This window comes from Poecilia reticulata, chromosome 11 (assembly GCF_904066995.2).
Source record: "Poecilia reticulata chromosome 11, P_reticulata-male-v2, whole genome shotgun sequence".
Taxonomy (NCBI): Eukaryota; Metazoa; Chordata; class Actinopteri; order Cyprinodontiformes; family Poeciliidae; genus Poecilia; species Poecilia reticulata.
Window position 1 is genome coordinate 3,666,629 of NC_088840.1, and position 20,628 is coordinate 3,687,256.

Sequence of the window (20,628 nt, forward strand, 5' to 3'; positions counted from 1 at the left end):
GTTTGATACGAGGACGAAGTACAAAATTCTAGTCTGAATAATTCAATATTTTTAACTGTTAGATGGATAACCTAAAAATCTTGATAGCAAGAAATGTAAATGAACCACAAAGAACCTTTCTCCTGGTTTCCAAAGCAGATAAGTTATTTTAAAACTTTTCTGTCACAGAGCCTTTGGAGCTACAACTAATAAAAACGTCTTGAACAGAACAGAGCAATTAAAACTTTGCATTCTTGATAAAATATCATTAATGGGAACATATTTAATGGATCAGCGTATGAACAATACAAAAAATAAAGATTGCAATGAGGACTGCTGCTTTCCCCAAACGTCTGCTGTGCAGGAAAAGTGAGAGAAAAAGAGATTTGTGGAAGTCAGAAAGGCGAAGAGGGTCATTTTCTTACTTCCTGCTCCAAGGTTATAAAACAATTAGCTTCAAAGGCAGAAACAAACAGATTCATGTCATAGCTACAACTAAAAGCTCTAGAGAAGTCAGCAGTTAGACCACTGGAGGAACTGCTGGCCCTTTGCCTCCATGAAATTTCTCAGGTGACAACATGTGTTGTTCTGCTGAGGTTTTTTATTTTGATGCATTCTCTATCGAGAAGAAAAAAATGTCTGCAAGTCATGTTAGCAAAATCAATCATACCCTCCTCCAGTTATTCCTCCCTGCAAGTAAACATCGGAAGGACACAAAGAACAATTTCCTTCTTCATGAAATGTAAACAAAACATGTTAGCGTCAGATTTTAGCAGTCGTAGGATTTTTCTTTAGTATTTGGCAAAAGACAACAAGCCATTTTGCCCGCTAGCGCTGTGTTTGTCTCTGTGATATTTACCCAGAATGCCCTGCGCTGTTGTCTGTTTCCTGCTTTCAGGGCGACCCGGTCCACTTGCATCCTCATATTTATTTGAACCCAGATCAATTCAGACCAGAGTTCACTGTTTGGTTAGGCATTCAAACATCCCCAAATGAACAGAACTTTCTAGCATTTTCTGCTCTTTCATTTTTCCGTTTGTTTTTTAGCAGCAGTGGTATCTTTTACAGTCTGCATTTGTGTATGAATTTCAATCAAAGTAAAAATATTTCTGTGTTCATATCTCATGTTATAACGTGGACGAGTGCAGACTGTATACTGTATGTACCTATTTTTGCTTGCTAAAGTTAGTGGGTGCAGCTTATATGAGAATTTACAGTAGGTAGCCTTTGTCTTATTTCAGTCCCACCACCTGAATATTACTCCTCCTGTTGTGATTTTTGAGCTGGATGGCTTTCCTTTGGAGAAACATGCTATCACATTTTAGCTGTTTTGTCAACTGTTTGAGCTCACTTGCTGCATACTCAATGTCACTGATTCGATTCTTGGTCTCTGGTACTCTTGTCATCAGATTATCCAAAGTATCTTTGGCTACAATTGGTACAATTGGAAGAACTCCCATTGACTGAGCATCTTCCATTTCACGAAGAGTTGGAATCACGTTGAGAGCTGCCAGGTCTGTCTCATTTTGGCTAATGTTAGCTTTAGCCAAAACATCTTTGCTAGCAGATTTTTTGCCATCTTTCTTATCTTTGTTTTGGTCTTGTATTGATAAAATTTCATCTTGTGTTTGTATGACCTCACCATTCTAGATTATTTGTGTGTATGTAGGAGTGTAAATCCCAACTCAACTAGTTTTTTTGTTTGTTTGTTTGTTTGTTTGTTTTTTTAAATGTAGAACTGGAACTTGAGGTCATTCACAGATAAGAAGCCAATTAGCTTGCGCTTATTGAACCAACATTATTACTAACATTTCTTCTCAGTACTCAGGCAGCCTAAGTACTCACAATGATAGATGAGTTAAGAACCATGGCATTAATCAAAGCATTTAGTTTTAATATTTAATATTGTTTTAAACTTAATATAGAAATCAGTTTTTTTATAATCTGTGTAGCTTAGCATTAACCAAGGCTACGTTCAGCAGATAATGTTTTGAAGACACATTATCTGTGTCTTCAACACAGAAAATGTTTTGAAGACACATTATCTGTGTCTTCAACACAGATAATGTTTTGAAGACACATTATCTGCTGAATAATGTGTCTTACATTCTTCGTTTTGGTTATTGTGTCAATGTGGCAGAGTTCTGCTTTTTCCATATATCCAGAAGATAAAACATAAAAATGTTTCTTGCAAGAGTATTGTTTGTTTTTATTATTTAAGTTTCTCTACCTACACCTGCTGATGTATATGAGCTAAACATTAATGTTCTGTTATTTTTCATTAGTAAAAGAATATCTCCTTAGTGGATAGGGCACCAAAAGTGGCTCCAGCCCAAAGACCCACGTTCTGGTAAATCCGGCCCTGCATGCCACAGACATTTTTATGGGTTTTGATTTGTTTTGTACATTTGATATATTAATATTAGTTGTATTAAGTATTAGTGTCCCATCAGTTTTTGAAGAATTAAAATGACATTAGATCGGCCTTAAACAGTTTACAGAAAGACTCCCGCTGAAGTGTACCTAGGTAACTGTTAAATATTTGATGTTGACTTTAACATTAGCAGAAAATGGGAAGCAATACGTGTGTCTTCTAACACACACACACACACACACACACACACACACACACACACACACACACACACACACACACACACACACCCCCGCACACACACACACACACACGCTCAGACGATGCTCCAGGATGTGGATTGAACCCTGAGCTTGGTCTGTCACGTTTGCGTTTTCACTTCATGTTCAGGAAATCTAAACTTTCCTTTTCTAATCAGCCTTCCCTTTGAAGGGGATATAAAGAATTAGTGGGGACAGTAATTACCCACCCCCCCAAACACACACACACACACACCCACATACCCTGTGGGTCTCCCAGCCCCATCTGGCCTCTGCCAGCCCTCTGGGTGCCCTGCAGTAGACCTCTGGACCTTTGGCATGCTAATGATAAAACGCTCTGCTTCGACACCAGCAGCCTGATGGAGGACTGAGGAGAGGGAAAGTCAAAGGGAAGATCCCGGGAAGGGAGTTCTGGTTTTCACTGAGGGGGCATCACCCCATCATATGAACCTTAGAAGCATGGATACACTGGTTAAAGAAAGGAGTGGAACGCACACAACAAGAATCCTTAATTTACTTTGACTTTTTTACGTATTCAAAATGACATGGACCAACTACGATCTATTCATTTGTGTCAGAATAAAAATACTTTTGAAAATAATCTTTCAGCAGAAACATGCTTTTCATTAATCCCAGATTTCAGTATTAAAAATGTTTTTCTCTAAGCTAATGATTGTCATAATTAACAGGAGAAAAAGGCATGAAAACATCACTGGGTTGCATTTAGTGAATTTAGTGGGATTCGGTACATTAATTTGAATTTGACTGAACTGGAGGACAGCAGGAGTGAAGTAGAATATATTTATTAAACACACAGAGCTAGCAGCAGGGCGTCAGTCAAAACTTAGCATCCATCATGTCAGAAACAATTGCAGGTGTTATGAAGAGAAAATCTCACCTATAGAAATATTCATAGATTTGCCATTAAAATCTTCAAAACATAAGACTGATTTGTATCAAATATGCCTCAGAAATATGAAAAAAATGCATTAGTTTGACTACTAAAATATTTCCCCATGACTCTACATTCTACGTCACATTAAGTCCCTTGTTTGCTGTGTTTTGTGTCTATAAAGTTTATCTGATAATATTTGAGGGAATCAGAGCTGTTGTATGGAGTTTTCCTATTTTTCTGGCTTCTCTCCTTTTTATTTTTTTCTCCACCATCGGTCAGCGTTGTCTGTAAATATGAGCAGCTGAGGTCAGCAGACACTAGTGTGTGAGAAAACACTGCTAACCCTCCGGGCTGCACACACACCCTCCCAGCTGTGTGCACGGGCTCGAACACACACACACACGTGAACACCAGGCGCTGTACGCCGAGATCCCACTTGGGTCCATCTCTCTCTGACATAAAGCGGCCGATCGCCTCCGCCTGCACTGAGGAAGACATCAGTAAACATTGGCTGATCTGAGCGTTTCAGTGCGGGGCCCCGCTGTCTGCCTGCTGGGGAGGGCGGACTGGGCCGGTGGAACAAAAGGGGGGCCAGTCTCCACCGACTAACACAAAGTGTTAAAGACAGAAGGATTAATGATAGGTGGAGGCCAGGAACGTTATTTACTCAGAGTTGCAGGAAGTGTGACTTCAGACCTCATCACCTTCTTCCTCAGTCGGAGTTTCCTGCCTCTATAAATGCACAATTAAAATGAGATGCTCACACACCTCACTGTCACCCTCTGACACACGACTGATGAGCTGTCAGTATGTTACCCTGCACTAATCCACACAAGCGGTAAGGAGCTGGTAGGTTTCCAGCTCCCCAAGTGGGATATAAAGTGTGTGGGGTTTGTTATTCATTCAAGCCGTTCCATTTTCAACTAGCACTGCACAACACTGCATGCACCATCATCATGGTAATGGATGGTAGTGGCTGCGTCATGCTGTGGGCATGTCAGAACACTGAGAGATACTGGGAGAAAACCTGCAAAAGACTGTAGACTGTGATGAAGGTCTGCCTTCCACTAAACATTTAGCCGCAGTTACAATAGAAAGGATTTGTTTTCATTTTTCCTTTGGGAAAAGTACAACTATGTGTTGTTTTCCTGGATGCACCATGGTGAAACATGGCGGTGGCAGCATCTTGCTGTAAGGATGGTTTTCTTTCACAGGAACATAAGTGGTCAGAGTTGTGGAGAAGACCTACAGAGCTGAATGCAGGGTGATAAAGGAAGCAAACATAAAAAAAACCCAACTTATCGTTATCTCTACTATCACTAACTCACTATTATGCACTACTTTGTTTTGGTCTGTCACGTAACATCCACAAACAATACACTAAACAGTGTGATTTTAATGAGACAAAATGTGAGAACTTTAAAAGGTGTGAATTGTTTTGCATGTTGTCGGGTCTCCTGGAAGCAAAAGCAGGAGGAGGAAAGCTAAAGATCTTAGTATAGCAGAGTTTTTTCTTTAAAATTATGAGAACGTTCTCTGTAAAGCAACTTTAGATGATTTTTCCCCCCCTCTATCTCTCTCTACTTCTGCTTTCTCATGTATCTCAGCAATTAGTCATGGCCCACCATGCTAACGCTCCCTCTACAGACGTTCAGCATCCCTGGAAGTTTAGCGTTAGCCTGGATGAGTCAGGGTTAGCATAAGGTTGCGTTATTTAGGTGTGGTATTAGTGTTAGTCTGTGTGACATATTGTTAATTAGCATTAGCTTGTGTGTGTCAGGGTTAGCTGTTAAGGTTAGCGTTAGCTCATGTGTGGCTGCAGAGAACGGACGGCTCTACAGATAGAGAGGAAGGTGGTTTAGAAGCTTCTTACACCTTAAACAAAGAGCGGGGGGTAGGTGGGGGTGTAGCTCTTTTACTGCCTTCCCACACCAGTCAACACCACCAGCTGACTGGAAAGTGTTACCTGGAATATACTTAGTTGCCCCCCCCCTCCGAACCCCACTCCCCCACATCCCCTCCACAAGCAGACAGCCAATCTGGATGCAGGCAGAGTGGTCCAGGTGTACAAACAGCAAACTGTGGGGCCACATCAAAGGCTCCCATTAAAAGACAATAGAACCCCCCGCCCCCTCCCCCCCACACACACACACCCCACACCCATTCCATTCCCACACCCCCTCCTCTAGAGACCAGCCATGGCTTTAAACACAGCAAACCCAAGTGCAGAGCTGAGGCTGGACGCTCCACCTTTCTGGCTGCAGGACATCAGAATCACTTCTAGAACAGGAGATTCTTTAATGTTCACATTAAAATCATTGAACAAATGTCAAGGTTTGAATTCCGAAAGTTTAGTTTCTGCATTTGTTTTACGTTGCCAACATATGCTTTGCCGCTCTTTCATCTATTAAGCCTTGGGTTAGCCAAACCAGCAAGAAATGCACTGTAAAACACTTGAGCTGCCTTTAGTTGTGTCTACCAACTTCTACTCTTCAAGTCAGTTATGTCCAAACTTTTGCACTGAAGGCCAAAATCTGGTCATTGCCCACCTATGCAATTCCACTTGATTCTCATTTCTCTTCATTGCTCCATCTGGGATTTCTCCTATTGACTTAGATTCCTCCGGAAGAATTTCAGCCAGTGATGTTGATTTTCTGTGCTGTTTTAGAATCATAGTCCCTGTAGTTTTAGTGATGGCAGCGGAGGAACAAAAAGAAGCTGTTCAGTCCATTTTGGCCTCGCTTGATTTACCACTAACAGCCATTTTGTTCTGATCAGCACTTCTCTCTTCACAGTGGAGGATGGTTATTTACAGCGCAGATCATTTCCAGTAAGTCTCATAGCTTAAATTTTGGCCAAATATTAGTGATTGGGTAAAATCCCCAATTTGGAAGAATTCAGTGGGTCAAAATGTTTGTTTTTTTTGCCCCAATTAAAAAAGCAAAAATAATACGATTATGAATTCTTTCTCTTTCTCTTTTTACATGCACAATAAATGAAACACGTTGCATTTTATATGATTACTGTCAATTTTGTTGATCAAGAAACTGTCTTGTGCAACAAAATGAGATTTTTTTTTTCCATAACACTGTCTGTATTTAGCAAAGTATATTGACTGGGTTTGAACAAGTTTACTTTTTAGTAAAATGTGGTTGAACGTTTGTGACATGATTTACCACCAAATAAAAACAAAAGCAAAAAAAATTAAAAATAAGAATTATTTATATTCTACAGAGCATTTCAGTTTTCAGAAGATTTAAACTTGCAATGGACAATCTCATTCTAAAAAACTGACAAAATTTGTCAGAGGGACAAATTTATACCATTTATGACCTGTGGCTGGGGGAGAAGGAGCACACGAAATTATTCAAAGGGTCACAAATAGCTTAGGGCTATTCTTTAAACATCTGCTTTAAGTCAAAACAAATCTTGCAAGCTTTAGATTTTGAACGTAAATGATAAGCATATATTAATAAGTTATGTTAACTTTTTATTCATTTTGCCACATCTACAAGAACTGAGTAAACTTTTCTTTTTTTTTAAAGTTAGCACTTTAAAAAAAAAGCAGAGAGGAGAAAAAGGTGGGGATCGTTTTTGTGTCCCGTGTTGCACCGTGAGTGAGATGGAGATGTGTTACATTGTCTCTTGTGCCGTGTTACAGCAAATATTCATGTTAATGCAGCAGCAGAACAAAGTCTGTTCAAAATGGATGTTTCCAAGCGGAACTTCAAGATAACTGTTGAGCTGAAAAATCAATCAGATCTATTATGAATGTGTTTGTTTCTTTCTGACTGCAAAGCTGCAGTTATTTGTATTAATGGATGTGAATTATGAGTCAAAAATACCAGATACATATATGAAAGGAGCAATATTAAGTAAAACTGACTTATTTTTTTCATTAATTTATAATGATGTAATATACTTGGAGTTTTGCCTTGATTATTTTATGCGTGTTTGAGAAATCCTTTAATCTCCATGGCAACCGTTGAGCTACGCAAAACACCTGGTTGGACCTAGCGCTGCCTTTGAGACAGCTGCAATTTCCTCCGAGCTTCAGAGCTTCTGCCTCACAGAGCAGCCCCTTCCCCATGATTCCCCATGACCCCACTCTGCTCCTTCAGACTAGCCAACAGCAAAAAGCAAACACCTGTTAGAACTGAGCATCAGAAGAACTCATTATAGGAGCTGCTTCTCACTGCATGGCTGGTAAAAACCTTGTTAAAGAGTTAAAAGAGGAGCCATGTTGTGAGGACTTGGTGAAGACGGAGTTTCAGAAAGAGCAGGAGTTTTTAAAGAGACAGAGGTCCAATTTCAAGGCATTGAATTACAAAGTTACATATATTTACATATATATATTTACATTCATTTTTATAAAAATGTGCACTCATAACGTGAGTGCACAAAAACTAAAAAGGCGGGAAAGCTCCGGAGTTTATAGTGGAGTCATGATTTGTTCTCATCTTTAGAAGCTGGAAGGCAGGAAGGCATGAACCCTAGAAAGAGCTGTGGTTGGACGTTTGGACACCGGGTGGCCTGGGAACAGCCTATCTGGGCCCCGCAGACAGCAGCAGCCTCCAGCAGCCTGCAGCTTTGATGGGTCTCCTCTTTGTAGTTGGCCTGTAGATGGCTTGTTACTCAGTAAAAGTGAGGGCTAAATGGCTCCCTAACAGGAAGCAGTTTACACGGTGACGCTCAACCTGCCTGTGGCCCTCCATTGTCCTCGGCCCCATGTCCCACTTCATTACCATTTCCATAAGAAAGGAGTTGTAATTGCCCCTTTTCTTCTACTGCCCCTTCATCTTCAAGTGTCTTCTTTTTTACCCCTCCCCCTCTCTTTCTTCTACCTTTCTTCTTTTAAAAAGTCTGCCACAGCTGACTATAACTTTTTTTTTTTTTTTACATATTTAATCACCGAAAAGTCTCAGTAGTAGAGGCGTTGGTTTGGTTAAAACATTTGATTAGTTCTTTTTTTCTCTTATTATTATCTGTTTTAAAAGGTGCAACTGATGAAAATTGAGTTAAAAACATATTCCAAGAACATAAAAGAGCCCAAAATAAGAGGAGCATTCACACTTTAGGTCCTGATCCTTCTCTGACCTCTGACCTCTTCTGATTCTCCTCATGCTGTGCTAACAGTTTTACCTTGCACAAGTTTTTAGATCTAATTTTTCCCCTTTTTGTCTCGTTACATTCTCAGACATCCATGTATTTTATTGGGGTGGAAGTTTAGACGAAATTAAAAAGATACACCTAAAACATTTGAAAAATAAATACAAAACAAAAACATTATCAGGTTTTTGCCAATTCTTTGCAAAATAGCTCTCAACATCAGTCAGACTGAGAACAGCAATAATATTTAGGTCTGGGCTTTGATTAGGCCATCACCATAAAAGATGTTGTGTGCACCGTGGTTCCAATCCACAGGTACAACATGTTTTGTCTTTTTTTTTTAGGATGAGATTTTGCCTTGCAAGTGGTGGCCTTCTTTAACATAAAATATTACGTATGTCAGAAAAAAAAATCTCTTTTTTGTATCTCATTTTCCACATTTAAGAAACATAATGTGCTAACTTTATCAGTCCCACTTCTGAGCCAGCAGAATGAAAACGTGCGACAAAACTCGTCCTTAAATCCCAGAGTTTGGTCAGAACGACTTAACCAGGATTTGGGAATAATGTGGAAAATAACAGCATGTGGAATCGACACGTGTGTGTGTGTTGGGGGGGGGTTCGTGTGTGTGTGTGTGTGTGCAAGCTGAACATCATGGAGATGTTCAGCTCGCAAGACATCTCCATGACGACAGAGGGGGGTCCCATGCATGCTGCAGGTTACACTGAAAAAGGAAAACAAGTGATCCAACAAAAAAAAAAAGAGTTACTTTGTTACTAGTAATCAAATAAGTTGATCCAAGTATCTAAGGTTGGACAAATAAATTAAGTTTGACAAACTTAATTTGACTACATGTAACAGATAAACTCAATTTTTTAAACTTGGAGATCCATTCTCTGTTTTTCAGTGTACACACCACTTTAGCTGACGTTTGAACATCAGGCTGATTTGTGTGTGTGTGTGTGTGTGTGTGTGTGTGTGTGTGTGTGTGTGTGTGTGTGTGTGTGTGTGTGTGTGTGTGTGTGTGTGTGTGTGTGTGCGTGTGTGTGTGTGTGTGTCCTGCTTGTGTCCTGCATGGGAATGCTGCAGGTAAAGTGCCTGCTGTCAGAGGAAGGGTTGATCTGCCCCTCACCCTTTCACCCCCTCCCCCCCAGCTGTGAGTTGAACCATTTTAAACCGGGCCCCATGTGGACACAGACAAAAGAACCAGGTCCCAATCACCGTCTGCTCTTTTGTTGCAGGAGGAGCCACTGAGGCTGGGAGCGGCTCCCATCTCCGCGGCGGGCTTCCCATTTGACACTGCGTGGAGCTGCTTTTTCCCAGGTGGCAGTAAAGGTAGCAGGTACCTGCTGGAGTGTGTTACTGTGGGCAGTGTCTGTCTAACAGCTCAGCCACAAACCGGAGAGGAACCGTCACACTGATTCTGCTGCTCTGAAAAAATAGAACAGGAGATCCAACAAACAAAAAATAATAATTACTTCATTTGATACAATTAAGTTTATCCAAGTATTGAGTATATATTGAGTTCATTAAGTTGCCATGTTAAATAAATGTAAATAAATTAAGTTTGGCAAACTTCATTTGATTACATGTGACAAACCAACTCGTTCTTTGGAAGTTGGAGCGCCGTTCTCTTTTTTCAGTGAGAATGTTATTACCAAAATATTAGTTTGCAGGAATCTCCAGTCCCAGCTGCTCACTGGAGAGGCTGAGAAAAACTCAACACAATACAAGAAAATATTTTTTTAAATAAAATATTTTTTTATTTTACTTTTTTTACTTACTGAATCAATTTTACTTTTGATTCACCTCTATTTGGTTCATTCACTCCTCCAGCCTTTAAATCAGTCAAGCTTTGGATCTATTCAGGTTTCCTACAGAAGGAAATACTGAAGCCATCTCAATACTGCCACCTTCTGGTGACGTTAAAAACATGTCCTCTCAATCAGTGGTCTTCAGCTCCCCACTAAGGAACATCCATTTTTTTCCACGCCCCTCCCACCTGAATTGTAATATAATTTAGAATTTGATCATATTTACTCAACAATTAGTGCATATGAAACAGACATTATACAGACAAGCAGATGCAGAAGTATTGAACTAGATAAGCAAAAAGAGCAAAAAACTAAGACAATGGATTATTTAACATTAGGATTGTCTTTCTTCTTCTCAGCAGTTATTTAAAGGTTACAGTTTTTTGTTGGGTGTTTTTTCTATTTTTTCTTGTTTTAACCAATCTAAGAAATTCAGATTTTGCACATTAACACTCAAAACTTTTTCAAACTCTATTTATTGGTTGCTTGTCTATTTCCAAAAGGAATAAATCTTTTGGAAAATGTTACATTTTGAACATTTTTTGTGCAAAATTTGCAGTAATATTCATTATTGTTTAGTTTATCAGAAGAGAGAAGTGCATAACATCTTCTATTCACATTAGTATTTTCATATTAAGTTTGTGGCCATATTGTGATAAAATGCAGCAAAACACTTTTGCATGCCACTGTAGATTTCATTTGCATCTCTGCGTTGAAGCAGCCAAACTCTGAGGTTTTGCTCTCAGTGGAGTTCAGAGTGTTTTGTTTAATCTGGAGGAAAAACGGAAAAACCCTGATGGACATAATGGTGCTCCAATAAACCAGATGACCGGTTCTGATCACCAGGACCTCCAGCTGCTTGTAAAAAAAAAAAAAGAAGAAAAAAAAATGCCACAGCTGCTGACACTCCTTCAAGGTTTGGTGACGTCTCCATTGATCTTCTGTGATGATGTTTGTTACATCTGCACACACGGCCTGTTTGAACTGCAGAACTCACACAGCTGCAGGATTCTGGTGAGAGGAGCTGGTTCTGTCTGTGTGTGATGGCGTTTAAATGTCAGAGTCGCTCTCTGGTGGTCACAGAGGGAATCCCTCTGACATGTATGGGTTTAGAACTGCTGCTGGATTCCATGTTACTGCTCGTTTGGAACCTGATCGTAAGGGATTCCAGATCAGAAGTGTTAAATTGCTCGTGCAAAGAAAATAAAAGGAAAATTCTCCAGGACTAAATGCCTAATCTTTCCGTGACAGACTGGAATTAAAGGGGCAGTATGTTGTAAAATCAACCTTTTTAAGCTTTGCATCAAATTGTTTTACTCCCTCATCAAAAGCATAGCTGGAGTGTTGAATTGATTCTTTCATGCATGTTCGAGAAATCTTCTGATCTCCCATAGCAACCATACAGCTGTGCAAAAACACCCAGGTGGACTTAACCCCGCCTTCGAGGCACAGCTCCTCCTCCTCAGAGCTGCAGATTCCAAGCTTCTGCAATTCAGCTCATTCAGACTAGCCAGCAAAAATGAGCAAACCCCTGGTGGAACTGGGCATCCCCAGAACCAGAACCAAACATGGAGAGGCAGCATTCAACTTCTATGCACCACAAATCTGGAACAAACTTCCAGAAAACTGCAGAACAGTCAAAACACTGACTTCCTTTAAATCTAGACTAAAACCCCACCTGTTTAGAATTACCTTTGATTAGTATAAATGTAACATTCACCAACTCATTTGATGTGTATTGGTGATTTTAACAGTGGCTCGTGACAAAATATGGGTTGTTGGCGAATGAAACGCCTGATGTGTTTCTGATGGTTTTAAAACTGCCTGGGTGCTGAAATGTGCCACACAAATAAACTTGATTGGAACCTGATTGAGGAAAACTGTCAGCAGTCCGGCTGCATCCATCCGTCCCGCGCAAATATCTTTTCCCTTCACAATTTGTGGAAGACGCAGCAGATGAAAACGATCTGCGCCACTTTTTCTGGGCTAAACAGACCGACGCTCTCCTGTAGGGCATCCAGTTCTGCTGCCATAAAGTGGAGGTGCACTGGAATTATTAGTCCATCCTGCGGCTCAAAATTGCCGTTATGGATTTCTTCCCCATCAACCTGCACACGGTTAATGACAAAACACAAATCCTACAGAAGACAACAGAAACACGTGTCTGCGCTGTTCCACTTTTGTTTTCCCTGCTTCTGTTGCCATGAGAATTACACAGAGAATCAAATTACGGGTACAGCTTCGTGAACGATTGATATAAAGCAACAAACAGCAAGCAGCAAGTGAAGCTATGTTTTATTCATGAGGTGGTTAGACAAACAATAAGATCTCAGCTGAGTCTGAGAACTGCAAACACGCTCTAGACGGTTGGAGGACTACTTTCTTTGCATTATTATTTGATCATTTGTATGATTTGTTTGCAGTGACTTGCAAAAGTATTCACACCCCTTCAGCATTTCCAATTTTCATTACATTGTGGCTTAAAACATCCACTTTTGATTGGTCCAGTTTGATTTCCTAATGTTCAGAGAGGTTTGGATTTCTGTTAAGATCTTTGGTTGTTTTGTAGTTTGATTTGATTCTAGTTTCATTGTTTTGGGTTAGTTTATTATTTTCAGTCTTGTTCCTATTTTTCTTTATTTCAGTCTTTTCTTGGTAGTTGTTATCAAAACCCCCGGTGCCACTCTCGTTCTCTCTCCCTCTCCTCAGTTTGTCTTCTTCTCTCTCCCCTCACACCTGCAGTCAGTTAGCCAATCAGCCTAGGTCCACTGTCTCAGCATTCAGCCTTCCAGCACCTCTTTCTCAGTCACTCCTCACTGGTTCCTTCTGTTATTTCCCCATGTCGCCTTGTAGGCTTTTTGTTATGTATTACTTTTGTGTTTTTTGTACGTTTGATTTTCATCTTCTTTTTTTTTTTGTTTTTCAACTGAACTTCAAAATCACCTGCTGCCTCTACCTCTGCATTTCGGAGAGGTAACGCAACATGACATTTTCTTTACCTGTAAGCTGTAATCATCAAAACTACAATGCTTTTTTTTTAAAGGGTTGAAATATTTTACTCTATAAAATGGCTGTTTCACTTTCTGAATGGCATGAAATATTACAAATATTATATTGCACATTATTATTATTATTATTCATGTACTCAGTATGCGGTGTAGGATAAGATGTACAACATATTTGTATTTATTTTTGTATGTAGCTCAAAATAAAACAGTCAACTCAAACCTAATGGGATAAACTAGTTCCCATTATGGAATAACGGCCATTATCGTTATTCCATAATGGTCAGAGTTGTGGAGTCCAACACTGAGCTACTGTCCCACCTGAGCTGTGGGTCTCTGCAGCTCCTCCTCAGTTGCCATGGGGATAACGCTGCAGGTGGACAGTCATGTCTTGGTAAGTCTGCAGAGCAGTTCAAAATGCTCCTCATTTTGAACGTATTGAAAGCTTGAGGTATTTTTTAAGACCTACTTATATGTCCTTCATATAAAAGTGGCTCTACTGGATTGAATTGAAAAGATTTGATTTTATTTAGTAAACATTTAAAAGCAAAAAGACTTCTTCCACTTTACCAATATGAGAAAGGGTTGGTAGTTTGAACACTTCCAAAAGCTGTAAAGCGTATTGGCAGCAGTAGAGCAAAACTTTTCTCAGCACATCTCATTATGCTTCATAAAGTTTTGATAAGCCAGTCTGGTTCCGTGTCGGACCTCTTCCCTCCTTCTCGCTCTATAAATGGGACACTTTCATCTGCGCCAACGTCTTTCTCTCCCTCCAAACCATGACAAACAGATGCATTAGCTCCCTAATTGGTGAACTTTCAAATGAGATGCCTCACGGGTAACCGGGGTTGCCTCCTAGAAATAAAAGCCTCGGCCAATTTGCATTGGAGGTAATTGAATGGCCTGCGGCGAGGGAGAAGAGTGGACGTGCCACGCATCGCAGCCCAATCGGCTTCTCTCTGAGCCGAGCATGAAAAGCCATTTTCCAGCTCTGAATGTGGAGGGTTTGCTCTCTTATTCATGCAGATTCCACTTAGCACGGCTTTTCCCATCCTCCCTGACTCTGGTTTCTCCTGGGCCGGTTGATTGCTGTTGAATGAGATTTGTGTTGAGGAGCTCAGCATTCCTGGTAAATCATTGCTTTGTGTGGGAATCCTGGAAATAGTTACTGTAGAATGGGGTCAGAGGTGGCATTGCGCATCTATCTCTTGTCTGTTTTTCTCAGCACTTTTTTGGGGGGCTGAAACTTTTCAAGGACCCGAACAACGTATGAAATTGTTTTAGTTCAGCTAAGAGAAGTAAATAAAACGATGAAGTCAGGCAGTCAGCCAAGATGCCTAGAGCTTGTGTGAAGAGCTAAATGTCACTGACATGACTGTGAATTAGTGTCAGTGTAGATAGAAAAGTAGAAGAAAGTGTAAATTTCCGCCAGATTTTTTTTTTGAGATTGTCATAAATTTTCTAGAAAAAAACGCAGAAAGTCAAATAATTTCAAATTCTGAAAAATTCCTGTTTAAAAAGTTAAACATTTTTGACAACCTTAGCCATTTCCAACTTTTTTCCACAAAAATTCTGAGATTAATTTCAACATTTTGGTGGAAATTTACTCCTCCTTTTTCTTTTTTTCTATACAATAAAACAACTTGCATGACTTAAAATATTAACTACTATCCTTTAATACTTTGTACACAAAAGCTTTAAATAATATTTCTCACAGAATACTATAAATTCTATACAGAATTTAGTTTGTCGCCAGTAATAATGGGGTCATACGCCGGCGCCATCTTGTGACGTAAAAAGGGTTAGTCATTTAAACAACTAATACTGAGTACACAACAGCAGAGGTCGTTTTGAGGGATTTATGTGCAGTTTTGGAGGAAGGAGGCAGATGGTAGTGAAGAAGAAGAGGGAACTGGTTCAAGTGAAGTACGAGAGCCATGTTTTTGGAACCATATTGTTCAGGAAACAAAGATGACTCCAACATTTCTGGGGAACACAGGGCAGTGAACGTTTGGAGCTGGAAATCTGTCAGTTCCGAATCACGGAATGGTAACAAACAGATTTATAATAATTATTCATCTGTAATTTTCATTTAATTCAAATAATCCCGTCACTTTAATGAGTGTTCAAAGGACATAAACCTTACAGGAATGCATGTTTGGATTGAATTCATATTCCTGTGTCTGAAAAATGAACCGAGACAGCAGTCGCACGTCATCATACCTGGACGTGCAAATTGAATGCGCGGAGGTGAGAAAAGTGGCTCAGTCCGACGCCGGACGTTCCTATCGCCCATCAGTGTGACTTTAATACAACTATATCTATTCATGCTGCATGGTAATAAATTTATACACTGAAATTACATTTTGTTGCATATTCGCATGTTATTGGAATACCGGCGATATTTTTGACATAATGATGGACAACTTGTGCTTGTCTAAGGTTTTCTACTGACAAAAAAAAAAAAAACCTGACGGAGGGTTTGACTTTATTTTTTTTACATTATAGCACAACAGTGAAACCCATAGACAATTTTATAAAATATGTAAACATCAACATTGTTTTTTTTCTCACTTTAATTCACTAGACAATAAATATCACATTTGATTGCCATAAATGGTGCCTATAACATCTTCTGATTTTAGTTGGCCACGAGTTCTGTGGTGGTAAATGTTATCAGGTAATAAGTCATTAGTTTATTAAACTGATGCTCATGTCATTATTATCTGATAATACATTTCACCACAATTCCCGGTTCTTAGGTTGTTTTTTTTTGCAACAGTCTCCTCCACAGAACAGCTACTGCTTCAGCCGTTTTCTTTTTGTCAGAAACTTTTGTATTCTGTGCTAACTAAGCTAGCTTGAAGAGCAAATCAGCTTGATAAAACTGGCAACCAATCAGAAAGATGGGCGTGGCAAATAACTTTTCAGTGTTATTTTAATTCTAATTTCATAACAATTAAAAACAGGTTACGTTTTATATAAATATATAAAATTAAGTGAAAAATATATGGAATTCAATTAGTTTTTATTTGTGTATTTTTTGTCATCTTAGCTCCAACTTTCTGAGAGGCCCCTCTAGCGCCCCCAGGTGGCCCCCACGTTGAAAGACACTGATCTAACACAAAGAGTAATAATTAGCGCTTTTCTTATGAGTTTTATCTTTTATCCAGTTTGGGTTTTACTTTATTCTGAGGTTTCTCTTCCTCCACTCCACTTCTCATCCTATTGTTTTCCATTTTGGGATAAAAAGAAGATCTCACTGCCTGTAAAGCTTTCCATCAGATTATAGAATCGTTTATAAGGTCTTTCTAAAAGCAGAGACACAAATAGTTGTTTTTTTTTCCAGAGTATGCGTTATTTAGGTCAAGACACATTTTCGACAGAGTGTTTCTTACCACAATACAAGTGTAAACAAGACAATGTTATATGTATTTTCTGGCTCCTGTGCAACATCCTATCATCGGAAGGCCCCCTCATCAGGGTCTTTGTTCTATCTGTCTGCATCTGCTTTGGCATCAAAACATAGAGACGGGAAACATACCCTACTCTTATTTATTTTTAGTCCCGTTCTCAAATGGGAATGAGAGCGATTACACTTCCAAGATTGACAATTTTACGCCGGCAAATTAAAAGAACCCTCTGAATTAGGGAGATAATTGCATGCAATCTCCCTTTAATGGCCCTGTCAGTGATTACTGGCTGCCTCGGCCGGCCCTATCAGTGGCAGGGGAGGGGAGCGTGCTGAAATGAAATGTCAATCATATTAGCATTAATGAGTAAATTAGCGCGAGTGGCTCATTGTCAGAGCAAATCAGTGCTGACGTGCCGCCCTCCAAACCGCTGAGTTAAAGCGGCGCTGCGAGGACGGAAGGATGAGCGAGGAGGGCAAAAAATCTGAGTGAGGGAAAAGGGAGGAGGAACGGGGACAAAGAAATTACATGTGGCCACATGAGGCTGACAGCTTATGAGATGTACAATTACCGTCTTCAACCAGTGAGGCAGATTTGTGTGGCAAAAAAGCAAGCGACGGCAATTTCTCTTCATTTTCCCTGTTTTTTTGTTTTTTGCCAGCCTGGGATTCACTGCAGCGTTACTGATGTTAAAGACATGGACAACGCTTGGCGTGTGCTTCCCCAATATTTAATTAGGATTAGTCTCTTTGCTTTCGTCGTTGAGCATTTTTCAAACACTCGTCTTACTTTATGATCAATGTGGAAACAATTAAGAGACCACTCTGTGGGACTGCGTCCAGTAAATCCGTTATCAGTCTTTCACAAACTCTTTAAGTCAATATTCTGTTCTATTGTTTCATACTCCTGTTGGCTCAGCCTAGTCAATGCTTAAGCCAGTGTCTAGTACAGAGGTTCCCAAACTGTGGGGCGCACCCCCTAAGGGGAGCGCCGTGCCATTGCAGGGGAGGCGCGGGAAGCCGTCTGGATGGATAAAAAAAAACATGAACGCTGTATGCGCTCGGTTTTTACCTTAGAATGGCCAGCTCTCTGTTATTCCTATGTCAATTTGATAAAATAGGGGCTTCCACACTTCCCATATCTGTGTCCTCTGTCACTTTTATCAGCAGTTAAAACTGTTTAATCCGTTGTTAACATGTGGTAACTGGTTTTTCCGAGCCGCCTTTAAACGCAACATGAGCGCTATGACACTCGCGCTGGGTTTACACCTGTGCAGCAGTGAAGGAGACCTGCTGCTCCTGTGCAGAGCTACGCAGGTGTGTGTTAGAATCATGGCAGCAAATCAGCAAAACGCAAAGAACTTCTCACAGTTTCCCCCCCAAACTAACCGACTGAGATGAGTAAAGCTGTTGGATGCAGGTAATGTTAGCTAAAAGATGACTAGCTAATATCAATTCATCACCTTAAGCTTAACAAGTAGCTTGTGGCTACCGATGTTGTCTATGTCCAGCTACGTACATTCATTTTGCCCCCAAAAGAAATCGATTTCCCCCCACCCCGCTCATTCTTAGAGACAGGGAGTCTCTAAGAATCCTCTTGGGTTACACACCTAAATGTTAGGTCATTTTATTACTTACAGTGCTCTGAGTGTTGGCATGCATGGTTGATTGTCCTGTGTATCTTTTGTGTTGCCCTGGCCGCATAGTCCCAGTAGCCACTGGTGATGGGCACCAGCCCCCATAGAGATAAACCGGTTTAGACCAAGTATGGACTGCAATTTTGCGTAAACAGGTCCTGGGTTTAAAGCCCAGCCAGGAGCCTTTCTGCATGGTCTAATTCTTGCATCCTCAGCCTGTGTCAAGTTACTCCACAACATCTTAATGAGCTCAGCATATGGGCTTTGAACATAGTAGTTTTTTTCCATTCTCTGTGAAGTTCTTGCCTGTTAAGTAATGCCTGTTAAGGTCATTATCATGTTGCAGGGTCCAGATTTTACAGATACTCTCACATTTTCCTCAAGCAACTTCTGATCAATGGATCAGTCATTCTGAAATGAAGCATTCACAAATATTTGATCACACTGCTGTTAAATGTATGGGGGTGCCACTTTAGACCACGCTGTACATGTGAAACATTTTGCCCCTCATTGATTAAAATTACAATACATGCTGAAACCTTTGATTTTTTTTATGGGGTATTTTTGGAACTGTTGACCTAATCTTTCCACACTTTCATCTAATCAGTGTGGAGTTTTAAACCTTCCTCATACACATTTACCCTGCTCTGCGTCCACAATTTTCCCACAGCCCCCCTGTGAACTGAGCGTAAATCAAAAAGAAATTCCTCCAGTTCAACAATTCATCTGACCACAGCCTTGTTAGGCGGGAGGACGGAGGAGAGGGAAGCGTGTGTCAATAAATCATCTGATGCCTGGCTGTATTTATGCCCACAGCAATGAGTTTAACGAGGAGAGCAGTCCTTGAAGCAATATCCTAAGTGGCACTTCATCCCTGTCTCCTTCCCCAGCACCCGCCTCCCTGCATCTCACCTCCTCATCCCTCACAAGGATTCTGATTGTCAAGTGGCAGAGGATGCTTCAGTTTAAGCGTGCAGTCTTGAGAGAGAGGACAGAAGAAAAAAAAAGACAGCCCCGAATCACCCGCCTCTGTCTGCGAGCTAAAAATTACCCTGTGAGACAGAGGTTTGGGGAACTTCATTTCCTTGTTCATAATTAAACTCCTCAACCTTAATCTGACCATGCCTTTCTCTTGCTGGGGCCTTCCTGCAGCGCTTATTGAGCCCTACTTATTACGGTGATCAGAATCTATCTTCCACTTCAACTGTGGGTCACCCTATTCAATTATTTCAGCCATTCATGGCCGACTAGATGATGAAAGATCCTTGAGATTCTGGTTCATTCCCAACGCAGATGGTTCATGGGAGGTGACTGGATTTTCTGAGAGACCGTATCTGCCCGGTACTGGAGGCGTGCTGGGATGCAGTGGTGGGAAGTAACGTACTGTACTTAAGTACAATTTTCATGCATCTGTACTTAAGTAGATTTAATAATGGATACTTTCTACTTTTACTCCACTGCATTAAGTATCTGTACTTTCTACTTCACTACATTTCTACAAAACTGTCGCGTTACTCATTACATCCAAGTAGCATTGCTCTTTTTTTCCATTAAAATGTGAAGTTCAGGGACTTAAGGTGGCGCTGTAAAATCCAAGCAATAACGTGACTTACGTGTCTGTTGTCACCCATCGCCTCCCCTTTACTCACACGCGAAGCTCCAGACATGCGCAGTGGTTTTCTCTGAACGAGAAAATATGTCTCTCTAATCGTCAGTAATATAATAGTGCTGCATAAATCGACATGTAAATTCAGCAGCAATTTGCTTTCACAGACGGTGGGGACTTCGTCCAACTTTTAGCGTCACTTGGAAGAAAAGCTTAAAGAAAGGTAAGCTCCGTAGACGTGATGCCAGCAAAGCTAGCTATACTGACTGAGACACATATGCTGCATCTGTGATGAAAAAAAGTTGTCACTCATGCGCTGAATTATTGTGTGGAGGTGTTGACTGAGGTGTCAACACCTCCGCACTTTGGCCACGCTGTGACCAAAATGATATGATATTCAGGAACGATCCGATTCTTCTGGACGGATCTTTACTAAGGTTGATGGGTCTGAAGCCTCACTGAGAGCCGTTCTTTGTTCTTTTAATGCTCTGCGTACACTGCAGTAGCTATGATTTTATTTCATTAAAATATATATAT